An 8,580-nucleotide genomic window follows, 5' to 3' on the forward strand; every position below is an offset into this window, starting at 1 on the left:
CTAAGTATCCACTGAGAATGTAAAATCACCCATTGAATCGCTGTACAGAGGTTTGAGACAGATTTTTATACTGTTTTGAATTAGAACAGCTGAAGCACTACAGGAGAAATCCACATACAAGGAATTATTAATTCCTCCAAATAGTCAATACAGTAGATATCTATAATGCCTGTAATAACATAGATAATCATGCACAGACTCAGAAATGCTGCCCTTTATGTCCTCTAACAATTTTCTAATTTTGTCTTACTGTAGCAGGAAACACAAACAGTTGTATATGCTCACAGTGAGCACGTGTCTGCATTTGGCGTCCCAGCTACCCCAACAAGATCATGCAGTTTGTGGAAACTCGGAGAATAACCAGTTTTGTAGCACTGCATATGGAAAAGCAAAACTGGATGTTGGGCTGAAAATGTGGCTTGTCAGGGATAATGAAAGAGACGGGAGGCAATTAAAAAGGAGAAAAGTGACAATCTGACAACATGCTCAATTAATGTAATCAGATTTCACATTCACTTCATGAGTAGTAAATCAGAGTATAAGAGAACTTTTTAATATTATAAACTATTCCCATAATATGCAAAGTCAGGGAATACTAGTAAATTCCTATCTGTCTGTTGCTGATCATTAACTGATTTAGGATAGACCTTGTTGAGTAATTATGTTTAATAAGAGCTTGTCTATACAAGCTGCTATCAGATGTCATTTTATACAGTTTCAAGCCAGATATAATGGGTTAGATGCACATATTAACTTTCTGTAATGCTGTACTGGCTTTTTATGGGAGAGGGGTGGGAAAATTCAAAACTGATTATTGTGTGGCTTCCTTTCAGACAGTTGTATTTGATCTAATTTGATTTATTGCTGCACATTTTGAATGAGCAGAAATGTCTCGAGGGGAAAAAAGAGACTTGTTACAGTAAATGTTCGCATTAATATATTTTCACCTGCTTGCTTGGTGGGCTCCATAGTTGGCTGTATTCATTACTGTTTGGGAGTCTTCTGTATTAAAAAAGCTACTCTCTATCTTTTTGCTCTTCTCTTGTAGGGATGGTAATGAGCTTCCCACACCCTTCACAAGAGGTGATTGTGTAACTAATCCATGCTGGCATAACAATGTCTTCACCTAGATTACTAATATTGCTAAACATAAATGCAGGACAAAGGCAGATGTCTATTTTTGTGAGTAGAGCACAGCTGTAACTCATAGGCAATTTTTTCCAGGTGATCCTAGAGGATAAAAGTCTTGAACCTCAAAGAGAAGTGAGTATGGAGGTTAGAAGTTCCACTTCTTTTTAGAGAAGTGTATAAAAGTTTGGGTGCTAATATTACTTGAAGGCACAAAACCACAAACAGTTTTCCTGATTGCTCAAGGGCTTCTGGGTTCCTAGTGTAACTCAGCTTAGTCTTTAATGTACTGCCACTGCTTTTCTTCAGCAGTGAGACATGGGGAGATGAACCAGTGCCTTTTCTATCACACTCTTCTATCACGCTCTTTATAAGAAAGGCATACACACTTAAAAAGGCATAAGAAAATGCGTAAACAACTATGCATCTGAACTACCCACTCTGCAGTGTGAGGACTCAAGGTTCTTCTGCAGTTTAAGGACAGAATTAGAAAATCAGTATTCTTTGGGCTGACTTTCGTCACTGACTTGCTGCATGATGGTTGGAAAGGGCCATATCTTTGCAGTGAATTGTTACATAAATCCTTGCTCCAGGAACAGTTTCTTTTAGGAATTTATTAGCATCTACACTTTACAGATTGCTGGATCCTGTGAGCCAGGCCAGTACAGAGCAGCACCACAATTTCAGGTGACTTGTCTCTGCATCTGCACCTGTGTGTTACGTGTCTGTAAGGCCACAGACTTTTTCTGATATCAGTTGGATAGTGGGTTGTGTGCACCAGCTCTCAAGTGATTCACACCATTTACTGTGTTGGGTATTGATTGGCTCCTGTTCAATCTCCCTTTTCAACAGCATTGCTGGTGGGCACTGGAGAGTCTGTGCACTGCCTGGGGAACAGGGCAAGTCTCCCGAGTTCTCCTGAAAGCATGGAGACTTAAATGGCTGCACCTGAAAATAATAATCAAAACACTCAGTACAAATCCATCCCTTTCTTAGGTGGGTTTTAAGACCAACATGAGGCTTTCCTGCCTTAGACTCGGGTAAGTCTTATTCACTAGCATTGCAAAACTTGTTATGGTTTTATTTGGCATTCTCTTCATGTGTTTCTGTGTGTGTGCTGCCTCACTGGTGCCATGTGATTGCAGTGGCATGTGTTTGCCTTGCTGAGATCTCAGACGTGAACACTTTCTGCTTCATAGTATGAATTTATTTTTGCCTAGAAATGTTTTGATGCTGATCTTTGTTGGGTCAGCCCTGGTTTTGCTCTGTAGGTTACATGCATGGGGCTCCTTCTCTCAAACAATGATGCAGCACACGTGTGTGCAACACACAAACAAGTCCACTGTGTTTGTTGCTCATGGTCTGAAGAAATACCTCCTAAATTAGATCTTGGCACGTTAGGTGTTGGCCAGGGAGTTAATTTGTTCTGCTGACACTGGTTTGGATATTTTAGTTGTGTTTGCTATTCACTATGAAATCTTTATGAGAAAAAAACCAGAATTTACATAAAACTAGAGGAATAGGGATTTATTTCAACATAAAAGGAGGGGGGCCGAGAAAAGAAGATGATGTATTCTCATGTTCTCTTGACCTGTTTGGTAAGGTTTCTGTCGAAATTTCTCCTGTTACAGCGTAAGTTTATGGTGTATTTCAGTATGGCCTGGGTACATCTCTAGAATGGTGTAAACGAGAACACCTCTAAATCTGTGGGAACCTCAGATTTCAATCTCCATCTAGATGTGAAGTTTAATTTTCTCAACTGTATTTGCATCCTGAGATAAACAGAAAACGCAAACATTTGGTATTCAGAGAAGTATATGTCATTTGCATTTGCATCTCCAGCGACTGCGCGTACTGTCTGCCGGTGTGCAGCCGACGCAGCCGACGTTGCACACGCAGGCTCGGCTGCCCACATCGTTAGGGTGACAGCGCTCCCAAATCAAATATCCTGCAGAGCGACTCTGCCTTTTCTCACATGCATGCTCGTTAGGGAATTTCTCTTATTACCTGGGCTATAATCCCTCCCTCGGGGGGATGCCTTGTGCACAAAATTAATTTCATTTGGCCACAGAAACTCCCTGTGCCTTTGGCATATAAGACTTTATACATAGAGGAAAAACCGTCTAAGGCAAAGCCACTTCATTTATAAGACCCAGCAGAAAACATCTCACACCAAGCTGGGTTGGAGGTCGTTATTGAGCTAAACTCAGTCAATACTTGTTTTAGAAGGAAACTGTTGTGGTTTGTTTTTTTTTTCTCTCCTTTGAAAAGCCATTTGAGGCTTGATCTGCCTTTATTGACTGAGCTGACTAATGTGCAGGAGGGACGAGCTGAGTCTGCTCGGGTTTGGAGATGGACTAAAGGCAAGTCTACACCTGGCATCTTCTCTGCAACATACTTAACAGCTCAAATGGGGTGAAAATTTCCCACATTTCCCATATTTTTTTCAGCATTTCCTTCCTTTCCTCTCTCTTTCTCTCTTTGCTTTCAGACAGGTAATAATATCTGTCATTTTGAGAGGTAAATGTTGTTTCAGCAATGAAAATAATTTTGCAGAAAGTGCCTGCTTTTTTCAAAACCCATTGTTTTTCATGGAAAAAGTAAAAATTAAAACAATTCTGTTAAAAATAAAATTCAGTCCAAATGCCTCTGAGCTCTCAGTGTAACTTGAAATGTTTGAACAGTTGAAATTCCTGCAGACGATGGAGGGAAAAAACAAACATGTTTTCACCATTTCTAGTGATTCTAGTATTTTACCTCAAGGAGTAAGCTGGGTTTGTTGAAGTTGGGTTTTCCACAGCAGTTGCTATTTGAGTCCTCTCATTCCCTCTTTCTCTTTTCATTGCTTTTCCCACAGCTTAAACCAGATTTTAATATTTCTTATCTTCCTCCCCTCTTTCTTTCTCTAAAACACCCAAATCTTGCTGTCATTTTCCATTTATGAAAGGACAGGGGGGAAAAAAGGAGACACACAGATGAAAATTATAATTTTTATCAATGAGAACAGAAATTTAAAACACTATATTGATTTTTTTTTTTTTGGTAATACTTTTTTTTAAAAAAAATTTTTTCCCCTCTCTTCCAAAACTTAATAGGCTCTGCTTGAGCATTTCTTAGATGGCGTTTGGATTCAAGGGCTTCACATTTCATCAGCATCCCTAATGAACATGAGGTGCCTCTATTAAATCTCAGCCCTTTTAATGAATTCTTTATAGCTCTTAACTGCTTCAGATAGAGATTGACGAGTGTAACCGGTAGCACAAAATCTTGGCATGCAATAAGACGAACAGCCCCATCCTTTCCCTCTGGCATTCCATCTGAATTTCTGCAGCGGAGATAACCAAGAATCTGTCACTGCTATGAAGTTTGTGAAATTTAATTAGGAAACTAATAAAACAGCTCTCATCTAGTACTACAGTTACCTAGGAGATATTATGTACTGTTTAAGAGGTTCTACAAATGGAAAAGGATTGCATACGTTAGAGACCTGTTATTTGAGGGAAGAGAGTTTAAGATTGACCACTTCTCATTTGTAAACCATATTCTAGTGGGTTTCTGTCTACTTTCCTAAAAAGACATATTTGCACTCCTTGAATGAGCCAGTTATACACCATTGAGAAGCAGAGGCTGGGATATTAGATTTAAACACCACTCACTTTGGAGAGAGATTTGGGCTTTTTTTTTTTTTTTTTTTTTTTCTTTTTCCTAGTTTCCGTTCTTGGTCACATTCTCAATCAAAAAGGGCCCATTTCCAGTTCTAACTCCAATGCTCTGGAAATCATCCTAGCACAATTGGAGCTTTTCTCTTTGGACTTTCCAGAGTCAAAGACTGGGACAAGTTGTCCCAGCTGTAGTGGAGGAGCCATAAATGACTGTAAGAGTAGAATCAGATTAGATTCATCACGGTGTATCTTTCTGACAGATCTACTCCTAAGCAAATGCTGGGTGTGATACATCCAGACCTACTCTTTTCAACTTAGTGGACGTTTTGGCACAAATTTCAATCAAGGGAGTTTCATTTTTATGCAATTACTTTCAATATATCTCATAGTTAATAGATTAGATTTTATTCTGATGGTATACTATATAAAACATAGTCCTGCCAACTAATCTGCAAGTATATACAGTATACAGCTAGTCTTAGAATTCACCAGAAAATGGGTTAATTGCACCTTGAGAACTTCTAATATTTCAAGTCTTTTTCCCATACCACATCAGAAAACCACTCATCTTTTTGTTTAGAACTTTTTTTGTGATAAGTCGACTTATATTTGAAAATGAAAAGCTGCTTCAAATAAAGAACATTTTTTTCAGTTCTGAAAATGCCAGAGAAAGCTGCTTTGACTATTTCAAAGCCATTGTTTTTAGAAGAATAATTGAAATGAAAAAAATCTACTGAAGCCGTCCCGCCCCTCCTAACTATATCTGTTTGGGCAAAGCAGCATATTCTAGTAACAAAAAGAAACCACATTAGAAAGTATTGACCAAGTCTACTTAATATTTATTGCTCTTTGATAACTGAAGAGAATAGGAAAATCTTCTCAGCAAGGCACCATGAGAAGGATTTTCTTGGAGAGCAGTTTTACTGAGAAAATCATGGCTCCGTTATGACTTTCTCAGCTGAAGACCTGGCCTTTTGCCCCCTCAGTAAATGAACATTGAGGACTTTTTTGCACTTCCTGGAAGTTCATGGTAAGGGGATTTTATTGTTCAAGGCTGTAGATAGCACACTAAGCTGAAAGGGAGGCAGTTTTTTCCCCAAAACGCTTGGATTGCAGTAGGCTGCTGAGAGGGTGGTATATGTGTTTGTGCAATAGCATGATTGTTGGAGCCTTCCAGTGACAGATGTTGTTAAACTGATTTATTATCAACATAAAGGATGTTCAATAATAATAAAACAATGATGAATCCTCACTTTCTGCTGAAAGGCAGCAGCTCATGGCCTGTGGCAGGCAGATGACTGAACTTGTAAGATGAATTCTACAGACTTCAGCTCAACAAAGTCAAAATGTTTGTCCTTTAAAAATAATAAGAGAGATCTTTAGCATACTTCCAGTCCTCCAGAATAAAATACTCCAAAATGAATTGTATTTTCACAACAGCTTATAGCATTGTCCTAATGACTGATAACAGGTTTCTCAGCTGTGGTGTGTTTGTGGTGCAGAAAGTATCTTTATCTGGTTGTGACAAGGGAGTCAGGACTCAGCTATATTGTTAGATCTCTTGTTGTCTTGCAGAAGTGTCAAGTGAGTCATTTTACCTTGGTGAACAATAGTGACCTCATTAAGGTGCTGTGAGCAGCAACTGACTAATGAGCGTGGCACTGAGCTCCTGCTGCAAGGTAGTAAGTACCCTTGAGCCAAGTTGATGAATTTATATCTGTGAGCATTTGACCTATCAGACAAACCTCGTCCTGAACCGATTACAGTGTTTGACCAACATATCATTAAGACTTTCTCATGGTTAGAAGGGAATTACGTGGAATTAAATTGTTTTCCTGCAGGCTGAAAGGCTCTTGGGAATGTTATTTGATTATGGAGCTTGCTGCCAGTTATGGGTTCAAATCCAGCCTTATTAACTCTTACTGAAAAATGACTTCTCTGAGTTATTCCTTGTCCCTACTGAAGTGGCTCTGCTCCAAATGGGATGTCCATAACATCACCTGAAGTCATCTTTGTTGTAAGGAATATTGGGTGCTGCCATAAAGTACCAAGAATGAATAGGAATGTGCCACAGGTATCACCTAGAAGCGGAACATCTCAGAGTAAGGATGGAGTTAAAGTTCCGTCTCCATGGTGTAATTACTGGGTGAAATGGGCTCTTTGTAATTATGATGATATTAAACCTGATAAAATTTTTGGGCCAGATTCTCTCCTCATTTATACTGGTATGAATCAGGAGACTGTGAGAGAAGATCTTGGCCAAAGAGAGTTCTTCAGATAAACCTCAGGCTAAACAAGATTGAAATCTTCCACACCCATGATACCCCTCCAAACACCTCTTCTGTTTTTCTGTTAAAGGCCAGGTATATTTATGGTGCAAACCATATTAAGATTATTGCTATTAATTAACTATGTTCTGAAGTTTTTTATCTCATCCTCTTCAAGAGCACTAAAATAATTTACATACAAAAACAATAGTGTTGAAAAAGTTTCCATCTGTTTTCCATCTTTTCCAAGAAATTTTTAGACATTGGCCTTTTTCCCAGGAGACCATGTCCCCGAGGAAGCATATCCTGACCAGCATGCCTTTCAAACTACGCTAATTAAGGTGTTTCTGTGTGAGTCACAGGGACTTTCCTCTTCGTTCATAAGATATGAATGATGCTCTTTGGAAAAAAAAAAAATCCAGTGTTACTAATGAGGAGGAAGCATGATAGCCAATAAATTCACCTGATTTTAGCAGATACAGACAGAGCCATATAACGGCTAGACTGTCAGATGATATAAATAGCTTAACTCCACTGACTTGCTGATGAGCTGTCCTTATACATTCAATATATAAAGCAAATATATGACATCAGTAAATCTGGTATAGCAACGTGGCTTTGGATGTAAACCATTTCAAACACTGAACAGATTCAAAAGCAAAATGAAAAGCTGTTTATGAAAAAATTACCAGAAAAAAAATCTAAATAAACAAAACCTTATTTATTTGCAATGCATAATTTCAGCAGTTTTATTTATAACAAATCCTCAGTTCTTTTAGAGATAAAAGCTGTCATACAATATGTTATCTCAGTGACTATCTAGCAATCATTCTTAATTTTATTTACTTAAACACTTGCAACTTTTCTTAGCATGTACAAAGTGATGACAAAATCTTGATTGCTAAGTGTAATTTCTCTACATCACTGCTCTCATAACAGGAGTTCTAAAGAAGAAATGAAAATAGGAAGCTCTCCTACAGCAGGCCTCTCCACTCCTAAACTCTCCTCTCAACTAAAAAAATATAATAAATTCCCACTTTTGTACATTCTGTACACTTTGTACATGACCAGCAATGTTGCAGAAAGTTAACAATGAAATTAGTGGTGTTAAATTCATAACAAAATTATGTTCATTTTTTTATGTGTTCATAACACAATAATGAAAAATTGGTCTGTGCCAAATAGAATGAAGTTTCTGAAAGTTGTCTGTTACAAAGAAAGGGGAAGCAGCTGTTTTTAAAGAAGCGGGTATACTCTTTTGCGAAGAAGGCAATAGAAGATGACATCATAGCAAGAGATCATCAAAACTGCTATACCGACTCAAAGTTCCTGTGGTTTTCCCAAGTTCAGAACTTGTCCATACAGCTGTGGTTCCAGCTCAGGTCAAAACTGGAAAGGAACTGTCTCCAAAACCAAACTTTGTGCCTGAGGGCACCGGAATATCACAAGAGTAGCTGATATTGCAAAATTGTTATTATTTGGGACTACAAAAACCCCAAAAAGCAGCTCATGGGATTTTGCCA

Source organism: Fulmarus glacialis, unplaced genomic scaffold, assembly GCF_000690835.1.
Source record: "Fulmarus glacialis isolate BGI_N327 unplaced genomic scaffold, ASM69083v1 scaffold4571, whole genome shotgun sequence".
In the NCBI taxonomy this organism is placed as follows: Eukaryota; Metazoa; Chordata; class Aves; order Procellariiformes; family Procellariidae; genus Fulmarus; species Fulmarus glacialis.